At 38.9% G+C, this 25,265-nt stretch overlaps 1 protein-coding gene and 1 pseudogene across 1 annotated transcript in view; one reads left to right on the top strand and one right to left on the bottom strand.

The window, feature by feature from the left end:
• Nucleotides 1–25,265, top strand: part of CDYL2 (chromodomain Y like 2) — a 149,285-nt gene that overhangs the window by 10,060 nt on the left and 113,960 nt on the right. The window lies entirely within an intron of this gene.
• Nucleotides 19,658–20,129, bottom strand: LOC102404144 (annotated as a pseudogene).

The raw sequence follows: 25,265 nt of genomic DNA, 5'->3' as shown, positions 1-25,265 counted from the left end.
TTTCTTGGTCCTGAGTCACTCCTTCTTGTCCCTTCTTTTAGCAAAGTGTCTCTTCTGACATTGCCCAGTTAGGCTGAGTCACTTGGTGGAAGCTGCTGCCTCCAAAGTTCCTGTCGCTCCAGTGACAGGCCCGTCAGTTGACCAAGCCTATAGAAAGCTGTGGTCCGTTCCTAGGAAGCCTGGGGGGCCATCAGTTTGTCATTTTATGTCCTGTTTTCTCTTAATTGTGTGTTTGATAACAGAAAACGGAATGCAGTTTATAATCATAAATATTTTAATCAATAAAATGTTAAATGTTAAAAAAATTTGTTCTTTCTTTGCTCCAGTCATCCCATCTCTCCAGGAATCCCCCCAGCATCGTTCCATCACCACATTGCTTTCTAAATGACTTATAGGAGCATTGGTGTGGAGACTGGAGGGACACGTGTGTGGGACTGGGGCCCCAGGCCGCATTCTGCCATACCAGGAATTCCCCTGCCGAGGGGCCTCCACCCTATTCTCAGATTCTTGATCAGGGAATTTTCCTCTTTGATTTTCATTTCCTTGTCTGAGTTCAGTGTTCTAAAACTTATATCTCAAGGGCACTTGCTAATAAACTGTGGATCACATATCCTGGATGTGACCTTTATTTAAAAATAGTTACTTTTGTTCCATTAACCATCAATCAAATATTTATTGTATGTTAACTATGTGCCTAGAACTATGCTAAGTGCTGGGGCTGCAGCCATGAATGTCTTTTAAACTGCTGTTCAGAATGTGATCGTGAAGAAAACCTCACGCCCACATATGGTTGTATACCACATTTTTAACACATTGGAGTGTTTTTAGTATGTTAAAAGGGGCAATCAGGTCAACCCTTTCTGTGAGCAGACCTCAGAATACAGCTTTTCCTGCCATCTCTGGATGTGTAAGTGAACTTCCAGTAAATGCACTTTTAGCATCATTTTAAGTCTGCAACATTCTTTAAAAATTTTAGACCTATTCATAGCTCCTCACATGAAAGTGTACAAGCAAACACACTTTATAGCACAATGCACCCCAGTCCATTTAAATAACCACTTAAGGTTCAGGTGGTGTGGTGATGAATGTTCTAGACCTGGCGTAATAATCAGTGTCTGGTAGTAACTGAATGTCTAACACTTTGTCTCCTTAAATTGTATAAAAGGTAGTGTGGGTGTTTATTTAGAGTTCTGGGTCCTTCTACCCTGACTTTTATGTTTAGGAGAGAGAGTGTGAACTCTTTATGTTAAACGTTCAACTCTGAAACAGACATCAGACTTCAGTTAGAGTGAAGGACACCTTGAAATTGCAAGACCAGATGATGAAACCAACCAAGCCTGGTTAGCACTCACAACTACTTTTCATTGCAAATCGGGGGTTGTTTTCTTATGGACAAGCAAACCAAATGTGGAGATAAATTGCCAAGGCTGTTATAGGAAGAGTAACTTCCTCAGACCTTATTTAAAAACCTTGCTCTTAAGCACAATAGGCTTTATTGCTCTCATGAGTTAACGCAGAGATAAGGAAGTGTCTGTAAGTAATAGTTACACCAGACATCTCCACTGGGAAGTTATCACATGTATCTGATTTTATGTGTTAGGTTTCCTGGAACCATTTTGGTGGGGGAAGAGGGTTCCATTGCTGAACTCCAGAATTTTCTGCTGGATTCTGAGCTCTATGAGAGTACAGGCCATGTCTAGTGTATTTTCCATGATTGTATTCTTAACTCATGGCACATTGCTGGGCACACTGTGACCTTTCAATAAATATTTGTTGAATGAGTCATTGAAAATGTTCAAAACCTGTGCTTCTAGGCTACCTCGGGTTTCTCTTGAGTGCGTGTCCTTTATTTTTCCCCTATAGAGTATTACCTTTTACCCTTTCCAAGAAGAATCCTTCAGATTGCCCTAGAAATTCAAGTTTCCCTTTTGCCTTCCACTGGATCTTGTATAGACTTACTAGGTAACAAAAGTCCCTTATGGTGAATTCAAACACCCAAATCATTGTCCTTCATTATGGGTGACAACTGGATTGAGAATGGCTATTCTAGGACAAGAGGGCATCAGAGGATAAGATGGCTGGATGGCATCACCGATGCAGTGAACATGAACTTGGGCAGACTCTGGGAGATGGTGAAGGACAGGGAAGCCTGGCATGCTGCAGTCCATGGGGTTGCAAAGAGTCAGACATGGCTGGGCAACTGAACACCAACACCAACAACATTCTCTGTTAAGTGCTGCCTGAGACAGAGCCCCTTGTACCTCTTTATACACAAAGACTGCCCTGTGGTTTGCCGCTGCTGTTTTTCTCTACTCAAGCCTCAGTGTCTTGGCCCAGTTTGGTATGCACCATCCATTTTAGGTCGAGCTGCCTAGAACTGGAGAATTGTATCCAGAGGGTTTACTGAAGGATTCTCTTGGGTGCTTGACCTGTAAGGAAGTGAGGTAGGATTGGATGGTAAAGCAGACCTGTAGTGAGTTTCCAACTGAGGTCTCAGTGGATCCCAAGGAAGGCTTGGGAGCTGGAATGACCCTTCAGAAATGTCTCAACTTGAGGCCAGGGAACCAGACCCCTCATATCCCTACATCAGCCAGCCATTGCTGGTAGGCTGCCCTTGAGAGGGGCGGTGAGAATTATTCTTGGGCAGGCAGCTCCCCTGTGGTGGAAGGCAGTTCCCTTTGAGGCTCACATCTGTGAGTCCTTAGCAGCACGGATATTCCTAGAAGCTGAGAGGACGGGCACATGGACCCTGAAAAGGGGATCTGGGGGGGTATCACATTATCCACCACATCAGCAGTTCTTTCTCTTCACTGATTGGCGAGTCTGTCTGCTCTAGGACCTCCATAATGAACATCTGTCACCTCACTTTTATTTTAGGTTATTGTTGTTCAGTTTCTTAGTCCTTTCTCTTTGTGACCCCATGGACTGCAGCATGCCAGGCTTCCCTGTCCTTCACTATCTCCTGGACTTTGCCCAAACTCATTTCTATGGAGTCAGTGATGTCATCCAACCGTCTCATCCTCTGTCCTCATCCTTTAGGTTATTGTTTCCTCCCAAAGACATCATTTGTCATTTGACAGCTTCTTGGGGGCTGCCCAGGTCTTGAGTACTGACATGCTGGCCATGGCAACCCATGCTTGTGATTCCTTATCTGTCCCTACCACGCACAGTACAGATCCACATGTGGGGAGGTGTTTCAGAAGCTGACATTTCCTTTGGGTCTCCACCCCTTCTACTTGAGATGGTTTCTTCCACTGGCTCTCCCACTCTTAAACTGCCCTTGTGTCATCTTCTGCTATTTATTCCTTAAACTTTGAGGCTTCTTATAGTTTTAACCTGGGGTTCTTCTGTTCTTTCATTGTGCTACAGTGACCAGAAGGGTGATTTCCAAGTCTCTGACACTTTCTTGCTTTGTTTTTTTTTTTTCCCCTCTGAGCTCCAGAGCTAGCCATCTAACTCTCTTGGGCTCTTTAAACTCAAAACATCCAAAGCTGAACTTATGTTTAACATATATAAGACTTGCTTTTCCTTCTGGGCTCCTAGCCTCAATAGCATCTGTATCCACCTGCTCTGTAGCTAGAAATATGTCCTCCTGTGTTTTGCCCAGACCCCATGTGTCTGATGAATCTGCATCCTGAATATTTCTTGAACTTGGCCTTTTCTCTTCATACTCACTCTCACCACTTTAATTCAAGAGACAACTCTCACTGTTTCAGTCAACCCTGATACTTCTCAGCTGGTCTCTCTGAATCTAGTTCAATTTTTTTTTCCCATACTGGACTCACAAAGGTCTTTCTAAAATCCCCATTTTTCTATGTCTCTCCCGATGAAGTATCTTTAAGTGATGCCCTTGGGTTTTGACCCTTTTCATCTTCTACTAGCTCTCCACTCACAGCACATATTCCATCCAGAGAAATCTGTTCTCAGTTCTTGGACATTCCATGTGCTCTCCTTTAATCACACCCTCCTAATGGACAGGGCACTCTTCATTATCATCCCTGCCACATCTTTGCTTCCTTAATTCCTGTCCATCCTTTAGGTCTCAGCTGAGATGTCATTCTTGGGAAAACTTCCCCGGCTCATCAAGAGTTTCCTTCAGGCTCCTGTAGAACCCTGTTTGTCTCTCATCACAGCACTCACATTAATAGGTTGTTATTTATTATCTTATTTTCTAAATCTCCTACTGGGTTGTAAGTTTTGAGAGAGCAGGGATTCCCTCTGACTTGTTGCATCTTTAGCAGCTAACACAGTGCAAGATTCAGAAAACACTCTAGTGAAAGAATTGATTTATTTAGGTCTTTCATTTACATGAAAGTTGAAATTGTCTCAGATGTGTGCACAGTCTGTTTTGTAGGAAGCTTGAAGGCATTTTTAATCTTTCAGTTTTCCTGAGGGCATATAAGTTTTGAGTCTATTTTCTATGTCTTTATTGGTCAATTCATAATAATTTTGGTTTCTCATAAGTTAAACTCACAGCATTCAACTTTGTGTTATAAGTAAAGTTAATACAGTCTTGTATTCAAGGCATTATTGAATCTTGGAGTTGATGGGAGTTTTGAAGTCCTCAGCTCAGTCTTTCACTAACATCTCCAACAAGTGAACAAAAGCGAGGGACTCTTTTACTTTACTGAAGAGGAGAGGAGTGCTTAAAATGCCAAAACTGGCTGTTCGCCTTCACGAAGTCTCAGTGTCATCCACGAGGCAGAGATGGTGTCTTCCTAGACTCTTCTGGAGACTTGCCTTGGAAATCTTGATGTCATTATCGCTTTCTTGCACAAGACTTAGTAAAGGAGGCCAGTGAGGCTCAGCCCAGCCTCAGGTCTTGTTTAATTCTCTTGTTGATGAAGAATGGGGTTAAGATGTGCCTCAGCGACTGACTTCACAGACCTTGACATTATGGCAGGCACTTGACATCTAAACTTTTCCTGGAAATCCAGACGTGATGATGAACTGTTGGAAGTCAGATCAACTCATGGAATCCAAAGCTCCTGTTGCTTTAAAAAGTGAATGGAAAGTATTTTAGTGTCCTGATACTTACATTGCTGTATTTGTTTGTGTTGCCTTAAAACCACGTTCACTTAGAAAAATACGGTACACAGGGTGGTTTGTGAAACAGACTTTGGTAAGCATCTTGTAGTTAAATATTAACAGAAAGAGGAAGGGAACCACACCATGGCTGCCTTTGGGATGTAAAAACATATGGACTTTCTCCAAATTATATACCTAAGTTTCTTTCCAAAGTGATGTATATTTTAATACCATGTAGGATTGTCAAGGGCTCAATGGTAAAGAATCTGCCTGCCAACGCAGAAGACAAGGGTTCGATCCCTGGGTTGGGAAGATCCCCTGGAGAAGAAAGTGGTAGACAGAAGGGCCTGGCAGGCTATAGTCCATGGAGCTGCAAGAGTCAGACACGACTTAATGGCTAAATAACAACAGCAACAAAAGATTGTCGTAGATTGTTTTCTTGTCTGTTTATCAAACATGGCAGTGATTCCAAACTCTTTGATATCTTGAGACATTTTATGTTTTATTACCCTCCACTCTCCCACTCTTCTGTGGCTATGTCTATGGGATTGACTATTTGGGAAGCTAGTATATTTACTTTTGACTTCATGAACTGATATATTTTTTGAAGAAATCTAATCTTTGATCCTGGTTGAGGTACAGAGAGGTTTTAGAATTGTAACTTCCTATGATTTTTATATAAAATGGTCTTATTAAAAATAGTAAAAGTAGTAATAATAGTGTTTAGTAAGTGTTACTGTATACCAGACATGGTGTAAATTTTCACATGCATTCTCTCATTTGGTCCTTCCTGGAGCTGACTGTGGCTCAGATATGAACTCCTTATTGCAAAATTAAGGCTTAAATTGAAGAAAATAGGGAAAACCACTAGGCCATTTAGGTATGACCTAAATCAAATTCCTTATGATTATACAGTGGAGCTGATGAATAGATGCAAGACATTAGATCTAGTAAACAGAATGCCTGGAGAATTATGGATGAAAGTTCATAACATTGTACAGGAGGCGGTGGCCAAAACCATCCCAAAGAAAAAGAAATGCAAGAAGGCAAAGTGGTTGTCTGAGGAGGCTTTACACATAGCTGAGGAAAGAAGAGAAGTGAAAGGCAAGGGAGAAAGGGAAAGATATATCCAATTGAATGCAGTTGGGTATATAACCCAGAGAATAGCAAGGAGAGGGAAGAATTTTCATTCTTATATGAACAATGCAAAGAATTAGAGGGAAACAGTAGAAGGGGAATGAATAGAGATCTCTTCAAGAAAATGGGAGATATCAAGGGAACATTTCATGCAAGGATGGGCATGATAAAAGACAGAAACAGTAAGGACCTAACAGAAGCAAAAGAGATTAAGAAGAGGTGGCAAGAATACAAAGAAGAATTGTGCAAAAAAGGTCTTAATGTTCCCAGTAAACTCAGTGGTATGGTCATTCACCTAGAGCCAGACATCCTGGAGTGTGAAGTCAAGTGGGACTTAGGAAGCACTATTACGAACAAAGCTAGTGGAGGGGACACAGTTCCAACCGAGCTATTTAAAATCCTAAAAGATGATGCTGTTAAAGAGCAGCACTCAATATGTCAGCAAATTTGGACAGTGGCCACAAGACTGGAAAAAGTCAGTTTTCATTCCAAACCCAAAGAAGGGCAATGCCAATGAATGTTCAGTCTACTGTATAATTGGACTCATTTAACATGGCAGCAAGGTTATACTCACAATCCTTCAAGCTAGGCTTCAGCAGTACATGAACCGAGAACTTTCAGATGTATATCTCGATTTCAAAGAGGTAATGGAATCAGAGATCGAATTGGTAACATTCATTGCATCATGGAGAAAGCAAGGGAATTCCAGAAAAACATCCACTTCTGCTTCATTGACTGTGTTAAAGCCTTTGATTGTGTGGATCACAACAAACTGGAAAATTTTTAAGAAATGTGAATACCAGACTACCTTACCTGTATGCAGGTCAAGAAGCAATAGTTAGAACTGGACATGGAACAACAGACTGGTTCCAAATTGGGAAAGGAGTACATCAAGGCTGTATATTGTCACCCTGCTTTTTTAACTTATATGGAGAGTACATCATGCTAAATGCCAAGCTGGGTGAAGCACAAGCTGGAATCCAGATTGCCAAGAGAAATGGCATCAACCTTAGATACAGATGATACCGCTCTAATGGAAGAAAGTGAAGAGGAACTAAAGAGCCTCTTGATGAGGGTGAAAGAGGAGAGTGAAAAAACTGACTTGAAACTCAACACTCAAAAAACTAAGATCTTGGCATCTGGTCCCATCACTTCATGGCAAATAGAAAGGGAAAAAGTGGAAGCAGTGACAGATTTTATTTTTTTGGGCTCCAAAATTACTGTGGACAGTGATTGTAGCCATGAAATTAAACAAAACAAAACAAAACACTTGCTCCTTGGCAGGAAATGTATGATCAAACCTAGGCAATGTATTAAAAAGCAGAGACATCACTTTGCTGACAAAGGTCCGAATAGCCAAAGCTATGGTTTTTCCAGTAGTCATATATGGATGTGAGAGTTGGACCATGAAGAAGACTGAATGATGAAGAATTTAAGGCTTTGAATTGTAGCACTAGAGAAGAGTCTCAAGAGTCCCTTGGACAGCAGGAGTTCAAACCAGTCCATCCTAAAGAAAATCAACCCTGAATATTCATTGGAAGGACTGTTGCTGAAGCTGAAGCTTCAGTACTTTGGCTGCATGTTGTGAAGAGCTGACTCATTGGAAAAGATCCTGATTCTGGGAAAGATTGAGGGCAGGAGGAGAGGAGGACAACAGAGGATGAGATGATTAGATAGCATCACCAACTTAATGGACGTGAATTTGAGCAAACTCCAGGAGGTAGTGGAGGACAGAGGAGCCTGGCGTGCTGCAGTCCATGGGGTCGCAAAGAGTCAGACACGACTTAGCGACTGAGCAACAACAGCAATGGGATTCGTACTAATATTATCCTCACTTTATGATTCAGAAACTGAGGCTCATCAGCTACCAGATGGTTAAAAGCAAGATTCACATGAGGTCATCTGAGGTACTCATCTCTTTGATAAATGATAAAATGCCTGTAGTATTGCTTCTCGCCTCCCTCCTTTTGTTACTCAGTGGTATTCTGCTATAGCACTTTTATACAGAGTCCCAGATGGGATAGGTCAGTGGATGTTGCACCAAAACCGAGAAAAGGAACAAGAAAACCCTTCTGCTTCTTCATGCTTATAGCATGAAAACGTGGTTGTGTATGTTCAAGACGGGGATGACACTGGCTAGCCTGTGTGTTGGCCTGTGAAGGAGTTCCTGAGAAGTGAGTTAATCAGGAAGGGAAATCTTCCATTTGAGTTTGTCTGAGTAGATGTTTTTCAACACTGTTCTAAAGTCCTGCTGCTTCAGAAGTTGTGATGCGTCTGCCCACCTAGGAATTTTGATGGAGGGGCTGTTTTCAGTGGCCTTCAGCTGGTTGGCCTCTACTCAGCTTTAGCATTGAGGAGAAGACTGGTTTTGAGGGCAGTTGGTAACATTTTTGGGTCAGTGTCCTTTCTTTCAGCATATTTATGAGCCTCAGTGCATTTTTCCACGTTCTTTTTTCTTTGTTGTTTTGGTTTTATTTCTCTTGGCATGGGGTTTGCACCCAGTCATGATTGGAATTGGCAGGATTCTATGTTTGAAATCCTTACTTTACTGCCATATTCTGTACTTAGAGTTTTGGTGCCTGTTGGACAGTGGTGCCTTGATTGTGTGGATTTGTGCTCCAGACAAGTAGGCTTCTCATAGGTGAGGCACATAATCCCAGATTCTAACAGACAGGTCTGTACACTTGAAAAATTGTTATTTTTTATTGAAGTATAGTTGATTTATAATGTTGTGTTAGTTTCAAGTATACAGTAAAGAGATTCATGTATATATAATTATATACATGTATGTATATATATAATTTTTTCAGATTCTTTTTTCTTATAGGTTATTACAAAATGTTGAGTATAGTTCTTTGTGCTATGCAGTAGGTCCTTGTTGGTTATCTATTTTATATAGAGTAGTGTGTATCTGTTAATCTCCAAATCCTTATTTATCTTGCCCTCCCCTTCCCCCTTTGGTAATCATACTTTGTTTTCCACATGTTTCTAATCTTAATTAAAATTAAGCTAATATGTACAAGTAAGTTGAGGCTTTATATCAATCAGTTCAGTTCAGTTCAGTCGTTCAGTCGCTCAGTCGTGTCCGACTCTTTGCGACCCCATGAATCGCAGCACGCCAGGCCTCCCTGTCCATCGTCAACTCCTGGAGTTCACCCAAACTCATGTCCATCGAGTCAGTGATGCCATCCAGCCATCTCATCCTCTGTCGTCCCCTTCTCCTCCTGCCCCCAATCCCTCCCAGCATCAGAGTCTTTTCCAATGAGTCAACTCTTCGCATGAGGTGGCCAAAGTATTGGAGTTTCAGCGTCAGCATCAGTCCTTCCAATGAACACCCAGGACCGATCTCCTTTAGGATGGACTGGTGGGATCTCCTTGCAGTCCAAGGGACTCTCAAGAGTTTTCTCCAACACCACAATTCAAAAGCATCAATTGTTGGGTGCTCAGCTTTCTTCACAGTCCAACTCTCACATCCATACATGACCACAGGAAAAACCATAGCCTTGACTAGACGGACTTTTGTTGGCAAAATGATGTCTCTGCTTTTGAATATGCTATCTAGGTTGGTCATAACTTTTCTTCCAAGGAGTAAGTGTCTTATAATTTCATGGCTGCAGTCATCATCTGCAGTGATTTTGGAGCCCAGAAAAATAAAGTCTAACACTGTTTCCACTCTTTCCCCATCTATTTCCCATGAAGTGATGGGACCAGATGCCATGATCTTCGTTTTCTGAATGTTGAGCTTTAAGCCAACTTTTTCACTCTCCACTTTCACTTTCATCAAGAGGCTTTTGAGTTCCTCTTCACTTTCTGCCATAAGGGTGGTGTCATCCGCATATCTGAGGTTATTGATATTTCTCCCGGCAATCTTGATTCCAGCTTGTGTTTCTTCCAGTCCAGCGTTTCTCATGATTTACTCTGCATATAAGTTAAATAAACAGGGTGGCAATATACAGCCTTGACGTACTCCTTTTCCTATTTGGAACCAGTCTGTTGTTCCATGTCCAGTTCTAACTGTTGCTTCCTGACCTGCATACGAATTTCTCAAGAGGCAGATCAGGTGTTCTGGTATTCCCGTCTCTTTCAGAATTTTTCACAGTTTATTGTGATCCACACAGTCAAAGGCTTTGGCATAGTCAATAAAGCAGAAATAGATGTTTTTCTGGAACTCTCTTGCTTTTTCCATGATCTAGCGGATGTTGGCAATTTGATCTCTGGTTCCTCTGCCTTTTCTAAAACCAGCTTGTACATCAGGAAGTTCACAGTTCACATATTGCTGAAGCCTGGCTTGGAGAATTTTGAGCATTACTTTACTAACGTGTGAGATGAGTGCAATTGTGCGGTAGTTTGAGCATTCTTTGGCATTGCTTTTCTTTGGGATTAGAATGAAAACTGACCTTTTCCAGTCCTGTGGCCACTGCTGAGTTTTCCAAATTTGTTGGCATATTGAGTTCAGCACTTTCACAGCATCATCTTTCAGGATTTGAAATAGCTCAACTGGAATTCCATCACCTCCACTAGCTTTGTTCATAGTGATGCTTTCTAAGGCCCACTTGACTTCACATTCCAGGATGTCTGGCTCTAGGTCAGTGATCACACCATCGTGATTATCTGGGTCGTGAAGATCTTTTTTGTACAGTTCTTCTGTGTATTCTTGCCATCTCTTCTTAATATCTTCTGCTTCTGTTAGGTCCATACCATTTTTGTCCTTTATCGAGCTCATCTTTGCATGAAATGTTCCTTTGGTATCTCTGATTTTCTTGAAGAGATCCCTAGTCTTTCCCATTCTGTTGTTTTCCTGTATTTTTTTGCATTGATCACTGAAGAAGGCTTTCTTATCTCTTCTTGCTATTCTTTGGAACTCTGCATTCAGATGTTTATATCTTTCCTTTTCTCCTTTGCTTTTCGCTTCTCTTCTTTTCACAGCTATTTGTAAGGCCTCCCCAGACAGCCATTTTGCTTTTTTGCATTTCTTTTCTATGGGAATGGTCTTGATCCCTGTCTCCTGTACAATGTCACGAACCTCATTCCATAGTTCATCAGGCACTCTGTCTATCAGATCTAGGCCCTTAAATCTATTTCTCACTTCCACTATATAATCATAAGGGATTTGATTTAGGTCATACCTGAATGGTCTAGTGGTTTTCCCTACTTTCTTCAATTTAAGTCTGAATTTAGCAATAAGGAGTTCATGGTCTGAGCCACAGTCAGCTCCTGGTCTTGTTTTTGCTGACCATGTAGAGTTTCTCCATCTTTGGCTGCAAAGAATATAATCAATCTGATTTCGGTGTTGACCATATGGTAATGTCCATGTATAGAGTCTTCTCTGTGTTGTTGGAAGAGGGTGTTTGTTATGACCAGTGCATTTTCTTGGCAAAACTCTATTAGCCTTTGCCCTGCTTCATTCCGTATTCCAAGGCCAAATTTGCCTGTTACTCCAGGTGTTTCTTGACTTCCTACTTTTGCATTCCAGTCCCCTATAATGAAAAGGGCATCTTTTTTGGGTGTTAGTTCTAAAAGGTCTTGTAGGTCTTCATAGAACCATTCAACTTCAGCTTCTTCAGTGTTACTGGTTGGGGCATAGACTTGGATTACTGTAATATTGAATGGTTTGCCTTGGAAACGAACAGAGATCATTCTGTCGTTTTTGAGATTGCATCCAAGTACTGCATTTCAGACTCTTTTGTTGACCATGGTGGATTCCTGCCTGCAGTAGTAGATATAATGGTCATCTGAGTTAAATTCACCCATTCCAGTCCATTTCAGTTCACTGACTCCTAGAATGTCGACATTCACTCTTGCCATCTCTTGTTTGACCACTTCCAATTTGCCTTGATTCATGGACCTGACATTCCAGGTTCCTATGCAATATTGCTCTTTACAGCATCGGACCTTACTTCTATCACCAGTCACATCCACAACTGGGTATTGTTTTTGCTTTGACTCCATCCCTTCATTCTTTCTGGAGTTATTTCTCCACTGATCTCCAGTAGCATATTGGGCACCTACTGACCTGGGGAGTTTCTCTTTCAGTATCCTATCATTTTGCCTTTTCATACTGTTCATGGGGTTCTCAAGGCAAGAATACTGAAGTGGTTTGCCATTCCCTTCTCCAGTGGACCACATTCTGTCAAATCTCTCCACCATGACCTGCCCATCTTGGGTTGCCCCATGGGCATGGCTTAGTTTCATTGAGTTAGACAAGGCTGTGGTCCTAGTGTGATTAGATTGACTAGTTTTCTGTGAGTATGGTTTCAGTGTGTTTGCCCTCTGATGCCCTCTTGCAACACCTACCATCTTACTTGGGTTTCTCTTACCTTGGACGTGGGATATCTCTTCACGGCTGCTCCAGCAAAGTGCAGCCATTGCTCCTTACCTTGGACGAGGGGTATCCCCTCACCGCCACCCTTCCTGACTGTCAACGTGGGATAGCTCCTCTAGGCCCTCCTGCGCCCGTGCTTACTTTACTTAAAAAAAAATGTAGCCATCTTTGTAGTTAAGAAATATTATCTCACTGTGGTTTGGATTTGTGTTTCCTTAAATGACTAATGATGTTGAACATATTTTTGTGTGCTTGGTGGCGTTTACTTATATTCTTTGGAGAAATATCTATTTAAGTTCTTTGCCCATTTTTGAATTGGATTGTTGGTTGAGTTGTAGGAGTTCTTTTAAATTCTGATTATCAAAACCTTACCAGATATATAATTTGAAAACATTTTCTCGCTTTGAGTTGTCTTTCACTCTCTTGTCAGTGTCCTTTGATGCACAAAAGTTATAATTTTAATTAAGTATCTATGTTGCCTTTTGTTGCCTGTGGTTTTGGTCTCATATTTGGGGCAGAACTTCCAGTACTGTGTTGAAAAGCAGTGAAGAAAGTGGGCATTGTTGTCTTACTCCTAATCTTGGGAGACTAAGTTTCAACGTTTCACCACTGAATATGATTTTGGCTGGGGATTTTTCATAAATACTCTTTACCATGTTGAGAAAATTTCCTGGTCCTGGTTTTCTGACATTTTTATTATGAAAGGATGTGGACTACTGTCAGTGCCTTTTCTGTGTCAGTTGAGATGATCATGTAGTTTTTTTCATTCTGTTAATGTAGTACACTTATTGATTTTTATATGTCGAATCACCCTTGCAGTACTGGGACAAATCCCACTGATCACAATGTGTTACCTTTTAAAAAGTTTCTGGATTTGGTTTGCTAGTATTTTTATACTCCACTTACAATGACAAAATGTTGGCTCTATTCCCCGTTCTGTACAATATACCTTTTGGCTTATTTATTTTCTACACAGTAGTTTGTACCACTTAATCCCTACTGCTACCTTGCCCCCTGCCTTTTCCTCACTGCCAACCACTAGTTTGCTCTGTGTATCTGTGGGTCTGTTTCTTATTCGTTATAGTCACTAGTTTGTTTTATTTTTTAGATTTCACACATAAGTAATATCATACAGTATCTGTCTTTATCTGATTATTTCACTAAGGGTAATAGATTCCAAGTTCATCCATACTGTTGCAAATGGCAAAATAAAAATTTTAGTATTTTAAATAGTGATATAACTAAGCTTTCTTCAGAAATCTTTGTATATGTTGGTGATGTTTCCTGAAGATAAATTTCTAGATATGGAAGTTCAATGAATATGCCTTTTATAAAGACTGTTGCTAATGCTGTCCGATTGCTCTCCAGAAAGGATGTGCTTGCCATCCAGAAAAGATACTGCCAGCAGTAACTAGCCTGTTTATTTATTTCACTGGGCTCTCAGCACTACTTGTATAACTGTTAAAAAATGCAAGGTGTTTTTTGAGGTGTTTTCCATTTCTTATTGATATTATATATAAAGATTAAAAAAAAAACTATTAATGACCTTAATCCTTGTCTAGATGAATCACAAGTTGGAAGCAAGATTGCCAGGAGAAATATCAACAACCTCAGATATGCAAATGATACCACTCTAATGGCAGAAAGGAAAGAGGATATAAAGAGCCTCTTGATGAGGGTGAAAGAGGAGAGTGAAAAAGCTGGCTTGAAACTCAACATTAAAAAAATTAAGATCATGGCATCAGGTCCCATCACTTCATGGCAAATAGATGGGGAAAAAGTGGAAACAGTGACAGATTTTATTTTCTTGGGATCCAAAATCACTGCAGATGGTGACTGCAGCCAGGAAATTAAAAGACATTTGCTCCTTGGAAGGAAAGCTATGACAAACCTAGACAGCATATTAAAAAGCAGAGACATCACTTTGCTGACAAAGGTCCAAATAGTCAAAGCTATGGTTTTTCCAGTGGTCATGTATGAATGTGAGAGTTGGACCATAAAGAATGCTGAGTGCCAAAGAAACGGTGCTTTTGAACGGTGGTGTTGCAGAAGACTCTTGAGAGTCCCTTGGATAGCAAGGGGAGCAAACCAGTCAATCCTAAAGGAAATAAACCCTGAATATCACTGCAAGGATTGAGGCTGAAGCTGAAGCTCCCGTACTTTGGCCACCTGATGTGAAGAGCTGACTCACTGGAAAAGACCCTGATGCTGGGAAAGATTGAGAGTTGGAGAAGGGGGCAACAGAGGATGAGATGGTTGGATAGCACCATTGACTCAGTGGACATGAATTTGAGTGAACCCCAGGAGACAGTGAAGGACAGGGAAGCCTGGAGTACTGCAGTCCATGGGGTCACAAAGAGTCGGTCACGACTTAGCAACTGAACAATGAACAACAACAACAATCCTTGTCTAAGCACATACGTTAACTGAAATATTTATTTTTCTTTCTGGTTAGTTTAAAATTTCACCTGCTGTAATTTTTTTATAAGGAGAGTAACTTTTATCCTAGATTACATGTTTGTAATACTTTTGAACTGTGGTATTGGAGAATCCGACTCAAGTGTCCATTGGACTGCAAGGAGATCCAACCAGTCTATCCTAAAGAAATCAGTCCTGAATATTCATTGGAAGAACTAATGCTGAGGCCGAAGCTCCAATACTTTGGCCGCTTGATGTGAAGAACTGACTGATTAGAAAGGACTCTGATGCTGGGAAAGATTAAAGACAAGAGGAGAAGGGGATGACAGAGGATGAGATGGTTGGGTGGCATCACCGACTTGTTGGACATGAGTTTGAGCAAGCTCCTGGAGTTGGTGATGGATGGGGAAGCCTGGCGTGCTGCAGTCCATGGGGCTGCAAAGAGTCGGACACGACTGAGCATCTGAACTGAACATATTTGTGATTCCTTCTCATCTCTCTATTCTTTCTGCTTCCCTCCTTTTCTTCCTACTTTCTTTCCTTGGAGTAGGGAGAAAACCTTCTTGTGCTGAGGTTTATAACCATTGATCTTTAGTCTCTTCTGTTCCTTTTATGGCAAAATTTATGCACATTTACACGCACATTTAATATAGCTGTGATTTGTCTTACTGTACAGTATGAAGTAGGGATATGGTCATTGGCACTGTTAATCTATTGTTTTAACACTATTTATTGAATAATTCATTATTTTCCCTCTGCTTTGAAGTGTCAGATCATTGGTGACATTATTACATACAGTGATATGAGTTTGTTTACAAAGCATTCTACTCTCTTCTTCAGTTTTAGTTATTGTTCAATTCAGTTCAGTCGCTCAGTGGTGTCCGACTCTTTGCGACCCCATGAATCGCAGCACGCCAGGCCTCCCTGTCCATCACCAACTCTTGGAGTTTACTCAAACTCATGTCCATCGAGTCGGTGATGCCATCCAGCCAACTCATCCTCTGTCATCCCCTTCTCCTCCTGCCTTTGATCTTTCCCAGCATCAGGGTCTTTTCAAATGAGTCAGCTCTTCACATGAGGTGGCCAAAGTATTGGAGTTTCAGCTTCAGAATCAGTCCTTCCAATGAATATTCAGGACTGATTTCCTTTAGGATGGACTGGTTGGATCTCCTTGCAGTCCAAGGGACTCTCATGAGTGTCCATAGTTCATCATTAGTTATTGTACTTTTAGAAAACATATTGTTGTTTGATAACTTGAGTCCACCTTCCTAATTCTTTTCTCAAAATGTTTTTGATTATTTCTATTGATGAAGTTCCAAAATAAAATCCATATGAGATTCTTCTTTTAATTGCACTCGATTTACAAATCACTTTGTGGAAAGTTGGCATCTTTGTGATTTTGAGTCTTCTCATTCAAGAATATGTTTCTCTACATTTATTAAAACTTCCTTTCATGTGTGTTAGTAAAGTTATCTAGCTCTCTTGATACAGAGTCTGAGTTTGTTACTGGGCAGTTTAAATTTTTGTTTCTTTTGTAAATAGGGTTTTATTTTCAATTTATTACTGTGTATATATTAGAAGAATAATTTTTGATATTTGTTTTTAATGCTTCGCCTTCTGAATTCTTATCAAATATATTTCGTTCAGTTCTTTTTGGAATTTTAGGTGGTCACATCATCCTCAAATTGTATTATCTTGCCCGTCCTTTCTCGTAGTTATACAGATATGTTTTTCTACTCTTACTTTATTTGCCACAATTTTCAGAAAGCACTCACTAATAGCATGACAGCCAGGAGTCATGTCTTGTCATGTCTTGCTTCTGATTTCATCATTAATTAAGGCAGGGGCTACTGGTAAAAGGTAGATGGTTTTCCCTGTTAATTAGAGTTCCTGTATCTGTAGTCTTCCTTTTTTTTTTTTTTTTAATAAGGAATGCTATTGTATTTTATTAGGTGCTTCTTTGATAGTTCCTGAGATGATCATATAATCTTCCTCCTTATTATAAACCTGGGTATAATTTAGTAACTGATTTCTTAAGACTAACGTATCATATTGTGAAATAGGCACACTTGGTAATGATGAATTTTTATTTTAATATTTTGCTAGGTTTAGCCAACTGCTCTGTGTGTTTAGAATTTTTGTATTGATATTCATAAATATTGTTGGTCTTTGGTTTTCTTCTGTGTGTACTAATTTAGTAAAATTTTTCATGTTAGAATAGTGTTGGTTTCATGAAAGTAATTGATTAACCTTTTATTTTTCCTCCTGTTTTTAGGAAAAGTTTGTGCAACATGTCAGTTAAGCTTTCTCTTGAATGTTTTTTGAAAGAAATAAGTTGGTTGTGATATTTTCTGCATCTAGAATATTTTTTGAGATACTTTTGATAGCATTTCTAATGGCTGTTGATTTTTTCATGTTTCACCTTCTGAAGTAATTTTTTGTAATTTATATGTAATAAGAACAACATTCCTAGTATCCCTGTTTTAAAATTCGTTTGAAAAGGTGCAAATAGTTTCCTCCTATATTTTCAAAATATCTCTTTTCTATATTTGATGATGTTCTTCTTGCCTTCCTTAAATTGGTAGCTTTGTGATTTCCCTCTTCACCTATTTTTCAGGTTGCCAGCAGTTTGTCTCTTGTATTGATTTTTTTTTTCATAAAATCAGCTCTTAGCTTTATTTTCTCATTTCACTGTTTTCTTCTCTGTATTAATAAGCTCCTGATTTATCATTATTCATTTCTTCATTGATGTACTTTTTACTCCATCTATTTACTATTTAATTTTAAATTATAAAATATGAAATGCAAAAATGTACATTTAATAGTAACAATAATAAGTGCACTCACCACATAATTTAAATAATAGAACATGTTTTTAGCCCTCTTGAGAACCTGTCTCAGTATAAGCCCAGCCATCCCTCTTTCTGAGAGGTTACTGTTGTGAATTTCTGGTTAATCATTCCCTTCACTTTCTGTATAATTTCACTTATGGGTCCGTAAAGTTCATGTTGCTTGATTTTTCCTGGCTTTGAAATGTAAAGAAATGGAATTGAATTGTATGAATTCTTCTTCAATCTTGCTTTTTGCTCAGTGTTATGCTTTTAAGATTTATCCATGTTAATGTATACTGGAATATACTATTTTTACTGGAGTATACTATTTCTTTATAGGAGTATAGTATTTACATATATAAATATACAAAATGTTGAAATATACAGTATGTAATTACAAATAATAGGATATACAAATTATGGAATTTATTAATCTGTTCTATTGTGGGTGGACATTTGGAATTATTTAAGTTTCTTATTTTATTTTCATGCTTTGCTATTACAAACAGGGTACCTATGAATATGTTTTGTACCTATCTACTGGTACATCCATGCCAGAGACTATCCATGTTAAATATTTAGATATGGAATTCCTGTGTTGTTGTGTACTCATATATTCATCTTCACTAGATCATACCAATTTCCTCAAATTATTTCCAAAATATTTATATCTCTTTAGGCTTAATTTACTCTAATTTTCCAGTTACTTGAGCTGAATACTTGTTTCACATTTGATATTTGAAAATAAAAAGGAAAAGATTTATAGTTATTAATTTGTTTCAGAGCATGGTTTATCTACAGTTTTATTATGGAGCCTTCTAATTTAAATAAAAATTTTATTTTAAAATAATTAAGTTAATGTTATTTTTATTCTTTTTTTTAATTGTTTCTGGCTTCAAGTTTTTATGCATTGTGGCCAGAGATCAAAGTGTATATTTAACCCTTTTTTGCAGTGTTACTGAATTTTTTGTGATTTAATGCATGATCAATATTTTATTATTTGAAGACTGAATTGTCTCCAGAGAGCACAGAATATAGTATCTATATTATATGAGTAAATATATATTGACAATTAGGATATATGCCTATTAAATAAAGCTGACTAATTATATCAAGTAAATTCCTTAGATCCTTACTGTTTTTTCATAAAGTGAGAGCTAGTTTGAAGTCTCAGGGTCTTCTTGTAGATGTATTGGATAGATTTCCATGTCAATGTGTTTAGGTAATATTATTATGAATATTAGTATGTTTAAAATTATTTATGAAATCATACGTATATTTTCTGTTTATCATGCTTCCTTTTGATCAACTGATACATTTACCTGACTTTGTTTAATTATATACATAAGGGCTGGGAGATTTTCTCAGGTGTTGAATCATTTATTTTTAAATCCTCATTTAAATCCTCATTTTTAAATCCTCATACTTACTATGTTTTGTGATAGTTTAATCAAACATTAAGAAAGTGTTCTGGCTTATTATTCTGACCCTGGAATAACTTGGTCAAATCTTCATAAATAGCTATATTCAGTTCACCTTTACCAAGGCACAGAACTGAAAATACATCCTTTCTGTAAATTTATTTACTGCTTTAAAGTTTTAACTGTTCAGCAGTTACAGAATTTTTTTTTAAATCAGAAAGAAAAATGTTTGCATCTCAAATACAAAAGAAAACTTTAAACCGTTCTTGATTGATCTCTAAAACCCAACTACTTACACACTCATGATTTTCTTTGCTTTTTTGTTTTTGCCAACTTGTTACATCTATTCAACATGTGCATCTTGTGTACATCATAATGATTCACATGTGCATCATGTGCAACATGTGCTAAATGTTGATTTGCACTTGCATTTTCTGTGTTAGGTTTACTTTGATGCAGAGCTTCTTAAAAAACTAACTGAATCTGTCCAGTGAAAAGTCTCATGTCTTTTGAAAAACCAGTGCTCCTACACTGTCTCCAGATCTACCTCCAAAGCTGAACTTGGGTGTTGGCAGCTCTTGGGAAAGTTCAAATCCTTCACTGAATTCATTCATTCTTCTTTGGTCCAATCACATAGGGTTATTAGAAAAAAGCCTTTCACTTTCAACACCCTGGAGAGAGATTTCACATATTGCTTCCTCTTCTGAATTGCGATGTCAGGATGAAAGCTTATGGCATCAGAAGTTCCTTTATCAATACAAGTATAAAATCCAGACAGCTTTGTGGAAGGATTCAAGAAGTATTCTCCCTTCAACTTAATGTTAGATAAACCTTTCTCTGTAATACTTCCAGAAAGCGGTACTGTAAAAAGGAGAGTAATCAATTCCAATAATATCAGAGAAACCACATTTTGCCTACAAGTTCAACCAGGAAAACACCATTTCCAGCTCTAATAATCAAGCACTGAAGCATCCGGTGGAATCTTGTGTTTCTGCATCCACCTTATTAGTTGAGTCATGCTCCCCTCTCCAAGCCAGATTTCTCCTGTATCTCCATATTCTTGGAAAGTTTGCAGTTCTAGATATCTCTTAGCATCTCAGTGTTCTGGAGTTCCCCGCGCAAACAGGGCGGAGCCACACCCTCCGGGACTGCCCCCCTGGAGCCATGCCTCGGCGCCATCCGGCACCGTCTTCTTCATCCTCTCCCGTTTATCGTGTGTTCTTGTTTTCCTTTTCTTGGGATTGATTATTTTATTTTGTGACTTTTTTTCCCCCTGGAAGTTATATATATGCTTCTTCTTCTTCTTTTTTTGGTAATGGGTTGTCCTTAACTTCTTAATAGACATATTTGAAACTATTCTTTCTGCTAATGCCTTGAGTTAAGCAATTGCTAGAACGTCTCTCTTGAACACGGGAAGCAACTTAGCTGCTCTTTATTTTCTCTCTCCTGTTTTTTATTTTGATTATTTAAATTTTATATACAGACTTTTGTTACTGTTGTATTTATACTAAACCTACTTTGTTAGGCCTTGAATTTTAACATTTCTTTCCCAAAGTGTAATGAATTGTCAACAGTTATTTAGATTTAAGTGTAAATTTACTTATGCCATAATTTGTTGCACTTTTATATATTCCACAATTTTCTTGGACTGTGTTCTGTGATGCTGGAGTATATCCTCAGGTAGCTCATTCAGATAAGGACTATACTTAGAAAACTGATTCCTTGAAATGTTATAATTTTCTAATTTATTAAAGTATTTTTTTCTATTGAAATCTTTCTTTTTTGATCAGTTGATACAGTTTTATAAATTTCTTTACAAATTTCTTTACAAATTTCTTAATGTTAACCCTCCATATTTTGGAATAAGTCCTTCTTGCTGATGATTATATTTTTTTCTGAGAAATTCAGCCAGCTGCTTGTTCCTCTTCTTCCTATTGTGGCCCCTGCCTGTCTAACAACTGACTCTTACCTTTATTTTTTTTGTGCTTTGTCCATTCTGGCCTTCCTTTTGACTTTGTACCATGTTTCATTTTGTGAACTATTCAAAATATTCTTCTGCTTTTTGCTTGGAATGCTGCCTGCTATTAATTCATATTCATTTTCTGACTCTTTTTTTCAGTGTTTCTTTCTATAAAAAGTCTTCCTTGACATCTAATACAGTGTAAGATTCCTGGTTTTATTTTTGGTTTGTTGTTTAGTTGCTAAGTTGTGTCCGACTCTGCGACCCCAAGGACTATAGCCTGCCATGCTCCCCTGTCTGTGGAATTTCCCAGGCAAGAATACTGAAATAGGTTGCCGTTTCCTTCTCCAGGGTATCTTTCTGACCCGGGGATCAAACTCAGGTCTCTTGCATTGGGAGGCAGATTCTTTACCACTGAGCCACCTGGGAAGCCTTTATATTCTATTAATTTTTTCATTAGAATTTCAGGGTTCCAGTACAAATTCCCAGTAGGTCCAAGCTTTGTGATCCTCTCAGCTGACTCTTCTGGGTCAGGAAATACCCTCCCGTGGCTCCAGTTGTAGATTAATTCCTTGACTTTCCATTACTCCCAGTTCTTGTCTGGGTAATTGGTCAATACCTTTTCAGTTTTCTTGTTCCTCTACTTTTTCTTTGTCAAAAAGGAAACAAAATTTTTAGGGGTGTCTAGTGTGTAAAGCTTTCCCCCAGTTTTTGTTGGAATAATTAAGGAATTTATATTTGTTTTTGTAGGTTTTTAAATATTGTGTCCTCTTTAAGGAAAGATTAATAGCCTTTATATAGTTAGTTGTTAACAATTAGAGATCAAGTATACATTTTACTTTTATCTGTTATACTTTATCATGAGTTATTTGATGGCACATCTGCCTCATTTATAAACTTATCATTTTGATACACTTTTTGGTCAGTGGTATACTTTTTGTTTTTGCTCAGGAAGAACATATGTATGGGTGGTATGCTTTCTGGCCTGTTGTATATCTGAACATGGAAAATGTTTGTTTTTTTTTTAAAAATTCCTTCTGCATTAAAGATGGCTTGACCAGTTGTGAAGATTTTATTGCACACTGTATTTTTGAAAATCATGGTGTGGAGGAGAAGTCTGATGCTAAGATGATTAAAAACTTACGAACTTTTGTTTCTGGTTCTTATAAGATTTGTTCTTTATCTTTTAAATTAATACATTTCAGAAGTAAATATGTATCTAGTGTTCAGTTTGCATTAATATAGGTTGGTGCCACATCTTTTGATCGGTAGTGGAGGCCTTGAAAGTTATGTTATTGGTTACTAGTTTCCTCCTTATGTTACATTGGTTACTATATTGTCTGTTTTTGGGTATACACTCAATATTTCTGTCACTTTTCTCATCATTTGTTCTTCCTAATTTTCAGAGAACTTTTAAGCTAAACTTCTAATTCACTTCTTGTTTTCTGCTAACCATTTTTAACTCCATTTGTTTTGCAAGATAGTTTCCTTATTTTTATAAACCCTGGTACTTTATTATACAAACAATATAGAAACACTTTAAAAAATACTTTTGCAATTATTTTATTCTTAAACCCTTCTTTCCTTCTCATAGAATAGGTTGCCATTTCCTCCTCCAAGGATGTAGAGTGACACCCACTGCCCATTCCACACCCCCTTCCCCTACACTCAGCACATGGCCAGCTTCTCCCAGGCCAGGGACGCCCTCAGGATGGAAGCAGCTGGGCATGGGTCTTGCCCCTGAATCTCCTTTCCACTTGCTTGTTTTATTTTGTTGGGAGGAGTCATCAGAGTTCTGTCCCAATCAGAGTTGGTCCCCAGAGTGTCCCTTAAGCGAGGTGGGTGCTAAGGCCACCCCCATTCCTGGCAGGGCGTTTTTTTTCTCAACAGTGCCTTCTGCTGCCCCCACTGTCCCGACCCCGATGTGTACCTTCTACCCCAAAGCATCTGGCGTCTACCCCAGCCTCTTCACTCTGAATCCAGGGCTGGCTTCTCATTGCCTCACTTCCCAGAGTGAGTTTAGAGAATTGAAGTCAGCATAGAATGCTGATCCCACTTCTTTATTTTGTTTCTGGGGGGATCAAAATGTCCTTGTGACTACGACAGAATTATCTCTGCTTCATTGTACATTTAAATGGAAACATACTCTTCCATTATAAAGGTAGACAGCTTGCTTTGTTTTTATTTTCATTTTTCTATTTCTGAGAGGAAAGAACAATGACAGTAGTTTGTGCTCAGTTCTCTGTTACCACAATGAATGAATCTGCCCTTTTGCTCACCCCTCTCCAGTGAGATAAAAACCAGAATTATAAGAAATCATTTATGCAATATTGATTTAGTTTTTATTGGCATATAATCAGCATGGAATTAATTTGGACACATTATATGAGGATCTAAATTCATCCTATTTCATGTTTGTAACAAGTTGACATAACCCCATTTATTTACTAAACCTCTTTCCCCACTGATAGAGATGACTCCTACACTATGTATCAGAGCCCGTTTATGCTACCACATGCAAAAGAATGAAACTGGATCACATCTCACCCCATACACAGGAGTTAACTGACAGTAGATTAAAGGCTTGAAGGTAAGACCAGAAACCATAAAACTTCCAGATGAAAGCATAGGTGTAAGTTCCTTGACACCGCTCTTGGCATTGGTTTTTTTCTTGTTTTTTGGATCTAACTCCAAGGGTAATGGTAAAGAATGCAAAAATAAACACAAGGTACTATATCAAACTAAAAAGCTTTTGCACAGTGAATGAAAAACCATCAACAAAGTAAAACAATTACTTTGCCAACAAAGCTTCGTCAAGTCAAGGCTATGGTTTTTCCTGTGGTCATGTATGGATGTGAGAGTTGGACTGTGAAGAAGGCTGAGCGCCGAAGAATTGATGCTTTTGAACTGTTGTGTTGGAGAAGACTCTTGAGAGTCCCTTGGACTGCAAGGAGATCCAACCAGTCCATTCTGAAGGAGATCAGCCCTGGGATTTCTTTGGAAGGAATGATGCTAAAGCTGAAACTCCAGTACTTTGGCCACCTCATGCGAAGAGATGACTCATTGGAAAAGACTCTGATGCTGGGAGGGACTGGGGGCAGGAGGAGAAGGGGATGACAGAGGATGAGATGGCTGGATGGCATCACTGACTTGATGGACGTGAGTCTGAGTGAACTCCGGGAGTTGGTGATGGACAGGGAGGCCTGGTGTGCTGCGATTCATGGGGTCGCAAAGAGTCGGACACGACTGAGCGACTGATCTGATCTGATGATTGGGAAAAACAGTTTGCACATCATATATCTGATGTGTGTATGTGTGTGCTCAGTCATGTCTGACTCTGCGACCCCATGGACTGTAGCCCCCCCAGACTCCACTGTCCGTGGGATTCTCCAGGCAAGAATACTGGAGTGGGTTGCCATTTCCTCCTCTAGGAGATCCTCCTGACTCAGGGATTAAACCTGCATCTCCTGCATCTTCTACATTGCAGGTGGATTTTTCACTACTGAGCCATCAGGGAAGCCCCATAAGTTTGATAGGGGGCTAATATCTAAAATATAAAAATAACTCATACAATTCAATAAGAAAAAAACACAATTTGATTGAAAAATGGACAGGGGATCTGAAAAGACTTTTTCCCAAAGAAGATATACTGATGGCCAACAGGCACATAAAAATGTGCTCAGGACCCTAAATATCAGGGAAATGCGAATCAAAAAGAACACATATTGCCAAAAAGACAGGAAATAGCAAGTGTTGGAGAGGTTGTGGAGAAAAGAGAAGTCTCATACACTGTTGGTGGGAATGTAAATTAGTGCAGTTACTATGGAAAGCAGTATGAAGTTTCTTCAAAACAATTAAAAATAGAACTACTATGTGATCTGGGTATCCAACTTCTGGATATTTACTGGAAGAAAATGAAAACATCAATTCAGACAGATATATGCACCTTCATGATCATTGCAACATTATTTACAGGAGCCAAGATATAGAAACAACCGGAATGTCCATTGATGGATGAATGGATAAAGAGGATGTGATATATGTGTGTGTGTGTGTGTAATGGAATATTATTCAGCCTTCAAAATGAATAAAATCCTGCCATTTGCAACAATGTGGATAGACCTAGAGGGTATTATGCTAACTGAAAT

Source organism: Bubalus bubalis, chromosome 18, assembly GCF_019923935.1.
Source record: "Bubalus bubalis isolate 160015118507 breed Murrah chromosome 18, NDDB_SH_1, whole genome shotgun sequence".
In the NCBI taxonomy this organism is placed as follows: Eukaryota; Metazoa; Chordata; class Mammalia; order Artiodactyla; family Bovidae; genus Bubalus; species Bubalus bubalis.
This window is presented reverse-complemented; position numbering and strand designations above follow the sequence as displayed.